We start from the raw sequence: 6,000 nt of genomic DNA, 5'->3' as shown, positions 1-6,000 counted from the left end.
TGCGCCAATAATTACAACTTAAATATGACACATAAGGAAAAACGAACTCTGGTAAAGCCCGTGTAAGGAATAAAACGATTGAACAGACGCTATGAACCCTTCTTAGAGAATGAGAAACAAAATGCACAAGGATAGATATAGGGAACCGTACTCAACATCTCACTGTTGCGGCGTGCAACCCGATCCAAACATGATACCGTTGCGGCGTGCAACCCGATCCAAATATGCCACCGTTGCGGCATGCAACCCTATCCAAACATGATACTCGTGGCGGCGTGCCACCCAATCCACTCATAACAATAAACAAGAAGATACCCATTAAGCCATAATATGTATACCTACGAAATACCGAATATCGACCTCAAGCAAGCCAAGTGCAAAAATACAACCCTGGGGAGACGAAAAGCGCCATACGCCACAAAACCCAAGCACAACTAAGGTGTGATAAATAACCAGCATCTCGAGAGCCATCCTGCTCATATAACACCACAAATTTTACGGGACCACAACACATGTGCGGATAATCAAGTCGTCTCACAACCTACATGACACAATAGAGTATTACATGGAATAGCTGACGACGGGAATAACATCCAATATTCGAAGACTCCTCCATAAGCAACGCTATCCTGAATAAACACATCTGACCTGATATAGAGCACACATTCACATTAGGCCTATAAACAGACCTCGAGCTGATTCTGATCGTACCATACTGGGCCAACACCCTTTCATGGATCCACAATAGCGCTATTCATGGCACGCACGAGCAGCCATCCAATCCAGAACAAACTTCCACAGTCCACAACCAAATAAATAGAGGTCCCATCAAGCATAAGCTCTCACATTAGTGACAGTACCAAAATCTCCATACTTGGCTTCAATCCTTAACAATCAAGTTGATGTTCTTAACGTCAATACCACACAAGAGGAGGGGGGGGGGGGTGATTTGTGTGGTACCCAATTTTCGCTCTAGAAGAACTTGGTTCTTCTAGGTGTACTTACTACTACTGTTTGCGGAATTAAGAGTACATAAAATAAAGAACACAGAGATTTTTACGTGGAAAACACCTGGCTCAAAAGGTGAAAAAACCACGACCTACTAGTGAGTAGGATTTTCCCAAACTTCCACTAAAATCACTGAGCCAAAACAGCATTTATAAAACTCTTATAAACCTAAGGATTAAACTCTAATCCCAGTGTAGCACACAGCCTCAAGTGTTGCGACATCTTCAAGTTAACTCTAACTTGAATACTCAAAGTACCTAATACAATTGCTTCTATGAAAGCTGGAAAGGTACAACTTTAAAACACCTACTACAATTGAACTAAAATAAAAGAAAGACACAATGGAATTGGTTCTTCTATCTTGTCCAAGTAGCTTCAGGAATGCACACTTGAATCTCACATAAATTGCTTGCAAAATTGCCTCGCTCTTTTGCTCTCAATTTAGTTTAACTTCTGTGTTTGTGCAATACCTATAAAAGAGAACAATCACTATTATTTAATGAGTTAGTAATCAGAGTTTGATTGAGACTCAATTGCTGATCTTCCATCGAAATTGAGTCCTTGAACAATACAAACTCCAACCTTATCCTTTATCCGGATTGTGTCCTCTTCCCATGAGAAGACTTTCTCTCCTCATCCAATATGCAACCTTTTCGATTAGTTCAGGAGATATTGCTGCTTGATCACTGAGACTTATCTCCTTCATGTGTATCTCACATGTCTAGGTTGATAAATACTGTGCCTCATATGATGGACCTGGTCCATGACTGAGTTCATTTGTCATTCTTCAAAACTTCACCTGAACTTGGGCCAACAAATTCCCCCTTTTTGATGATGACAAACTCTGTGCTTTTATGGATCAAAAAATCTTTAAGAACTCAGCTTAACTTATCATCAAGGACCAGGTTTAATTAGGTTATAAATATCACATTATTCAGAATAAAGATTAAAGCACAATATCTCTTCCCCCTTTTGGCATCATCGAAAAGTTGCATACATTGTGAATCCCAAAATTTAGTAATTACTCATGGCCACTTGGGCAACTGCAAGTGAAAACATGGATTAAATCATCAATAATCAACAAACACATTCAACTATTAAGAACAAAATCTTCATAGAACAAGAAAAATAGCAGTTGTCATTGATAAGATATGTTTCCACCTACAAACCACAAAAAGAAAGAAAAAAACTTCCAAACATGAGCAAAAACAGAAAAAGTTCCTAATCTGGATCACTGGGGGGTAGTAGACTGGTTCAGAAGGCAACAACTGGAGGACCTAAGGCTTGGAAGAACTAGAGGGCTGGGTTTGGAGAAGGTTGAGCATATTCTGAAGCATCCCATCACTTTTCTGCTTTTCTTTTGCTATCTCAGCTCTAAGGCTATCTCTTTCAGCTTCCAATTCAGCAACACGAGCCTGAAGCCTAGCTCAGCATCCTTAGTTCCACACTCTTGAACCAAAGCCCTAACCTTGCTGTTCACAGGTGTCTTCAGAGATGAACCAGGTTCAACTGGGATGGCGTTGAGAGGATAGTCACAAGCCAATAAGGTCTTAACACCAAAATGCTCCTTGCTTGATGCCATCTTCCATTTCTTCAAAGACACCCTTAGCCTGTCCAGCACAGTAGTCAGTATGAACCCATATGGAGTTGCATGTGCCTTGGAGCCATTAATGACCCTGTCTAGTAATTTGACAATAAAAGCAAGCCAATTTATCTGCATTCCTCTCACAAGGCACTCCATAAGAACCAGGTCCATGTAGTTGGTAGTATACCTCCTCTCCTGTCTGGGCAGCAGGCACTTGTTAACAAATTCAAACAAGACCTTGTGCTCAGGTCTCATCTCACTTTTCTGCACAAACCTGGCTTCAGGTACATCTTCAGCAGTTGCAGCATCACAAAAATTTCTAGTAATTTGAAGAGCAGTGGGGAGAGATTCCAGACATGGCCACCTTTGCCTTGTATAATCATTATACCCTTCACTAGGTATGCCAAGAATCTCACCCAGTTTGACTGCATCAAACTCCACTTTTGCTCCTCTCACCAGGCTGGAGACTACACCATTTTTCACAGTGGCATTTGCCATAAACTCAATTAGTTCATTCCTGGCCAGCCTGCCATCCAATTCAAGAACCATGTCCTTCCACCCTTGTGCAGTAAGAGCATCTACCAACCTCCTCATTCCTGGTTCATCCAGGTCTTTCAGCAGCCTTTCTTTCAAAATTTTTCTTTTGCCAAAGATGGCAAACCTGTCTTGTTCTTTCTCAGATTCTTCTTCTTCTCCACCACTCCACTCTTCATCTTCTTTAACAATTTTCTTTTGTTTACCCTTCACAGCAGACCTAGTTCTTTTGGTTAAAGAAGATTCAGCAGGTACAGGTACAGAGGAAGACTTCTTGGAAGAAGCCTTGGAACATTTTAGTTTGGGTGTTGGAACCTCTTTAGTTGTTCCTCTTTCTTGATGGACCATTTCCATCTCCTCTTCTTCTTCTTCTTCTTCTGCAACCTCAGAACTCTCCACAACCTTTGCTTTTCCCTTCTCCCTCTTTTTCTTCCTGCTCTCTTCCAGAGCTTTCTGTAATTCTGCTTCACTTTGTTTGACCCTGCTCCTGGTAGCTCTTCCCTTAGGTACTGAAGGTACAGTAGGTTTTGGGGATGACATTTTGCTTTTCTTTGTTGGCTTGGAAGCAGTTGGAGCCTTTTGTGTGGAAGCTTTACGCTTCTTTGGATCATAACTGGCCCCAACCTTCTTCAGAAGATCAACTAGAGTCTCCTCAGTAGATGAACCAGGTTCATCTTGTTGCTTGCTTAAATTAACAAGCCCTTCAGTCGCCTCCCCAGAACCACTTCCCCCTGACTTGTTGCCACTTTCTTCAACACTTCCACAGATAGCCAATACTTTTTCTTTCTTATTTACCTCCTCTTCTACTAGAATCAGCCCCCTTTATATCTTTAACAGGACCAACCAAGACAAACCTATTTTCTACACTTTCAACAACATCAGAGAATACCAAGCAAGAATTTACCTCACCAGGAGTTTCTTGAATATTGTCAGTGTCAGATGACCCATGTTTTTCACCTTCGGTGGCAGAAATAAAATCATCAGACTCAGAGCTTGAGTCAGATTCTTGAGCATGATTTTCCTTCCTCTGGCTAGCCTTCAATTTCTCACTTAGAGCTTTCCTTAAAGCTCCAGAGGCTACAGTCTTTCTAGCTAGCATTTTCTGCCTGTGAAACCCAGGTTTTAAGTTTTCAATAGGAGGAGTAGATGAGGATGTATTAGAGGAAGATGCTGGTGGGTGAGTGCCAAGATTATCTTGGGGGTTAGACATGGTTCTTCGACTATGGAGGAGTTTTGGGAATTTCTGAGAAGAAAGAAGATTTGGGATTTCTGGACAAGAAGAAGGCGATCAGAACTGGAGAAGAGTTTTGACGGTTATGGACTAATGAAGGAGGGGTGTGGTGTATTTATAGGTGATTAGACTTAAATGCAGTACGACAGCTTTTCAGAGGTTAAGTAGAAGTCTAATCAAGGTGTAATTCCGGTCTCTTAGTGATTATTAGGCCTCGCCAGATTTTAGGAAAAAATCCCGATTTTTAGAGTTCCAGGGGAACGAAACTGGTTCAATGCTCAACGGATAGAATTTTTGGGAATTTGATGAATGTAGGACTTCTGCTCATGATTGGAAAAATAATTTTTCTAATTGTGCAGAGTATAGAAAACATACCTGAGCTTTTCATATGAACACATACTGATGAACCGGGTTCTTCATTTTGAACTCTCTTGAACATGCCTCAAATGCCAAAATAGAAGAAACTTTGTGAGAGATCAGTGAATCATATATATACACATGTCACAGGAGTATACTAATTAAAGTATGAAACTGAGTAAGAATTGATCTAGATATTTACACAACGTTAGAACTCCTAACCAAAAAAAAATAATTTTTTTTTCAATTTTTTTTCATTGTTTATTCTGAACTGGACCTATTAGGTGATCTTAATCATCCCTAATTCCAACCTGTTCCTCTCAAAGTTTCTCTACTCAGTGCTTTAGTGAAAAATATCAGCTATTTGTTTATCAGTGGCACATAATTCTATTGAAATCAATCCTTTCTCATAGTTATCTCTTAAGAAGTGGTGTCTAACATCTATGTGCTTAGTCCTCTTATGATGAACAGGGTTCTTTGTCATACTGCACTAGTGTTATCACAGAATATTGGAATACATCCCACTTCAATTCCAAAACTTACCAGCTGTTGTTTGATCCATAGCAGTTGAGCACAACAAGAAGCAGCAACAACATATTCAGCTTCAGCAGTAGATAGGGCCATAGAATTTTGCTTTTTGGTAGCCCATGACACAAGGCATGAACCAAGGAAGTGTGCCATACCTGAGGTGCTTTTCCTGTCCACAAAGAACCCTGCATAATCAGCATCAGCATATCCTACTAGATCAAAATTACTACCTTTAGGATACCAAAGGCACAGATCAGAGGTTCCTTTCAGATATCTCAGTATCCTCTTGACAGCAGTCAAGTGAGACTCTTTTGGATTTGCCTGAAAACGAGCACAAAGCCCTACACTGAAAACAATGTCAGGTCTGCTGGCAGTGAGATATAAGAGTGAACCAATCATATCCCTATACAACTTTTGATCAACTGATTAACCAGGTTCATCAACATCTAATTTAGTGGCAGTTGCAATGGGTGTGTCTATTTCTTTAGATTCCTCCATTTTAAACTTTTTGATTAGCTCTTTTGTATACTTCTGCTGATGGATCATGGTTCCATTTGGACTTTGTTTGATCTGTAAGCCTAAGAAGAAATTAAGCTCACCCATCATGCTCATTTCAAACTCACTCCCCATTAATTTTGCAAAGTCCTTACTTAGCTTGTCAGTGGTGGCCCCAAAGATTATGTCATCAACATATATTTGTACAATAAGGAGATCCTTACCTTTTTCCCTTAAGAATAAGGTACTATCAAATTTACGT

Source organism: Nicotiana attenuata, unplaced genomic scaffold (genome assembly GCF_001879085.1).
Source record: "Nicotiana attenuata strain UT unplaced genomic scaffold, NIATTr2, whole genome shotgun sequence".
Classification (NCBI taxonomy): Eukaryota; Viridiplantae; Streptophyta; class Magnoliopsida; order Solanales; family Solanaceae; genus Nicotiana; species Nicotiana attenuata.
This window is presented reverse-complemented; position numbering follows the sequence as displayed.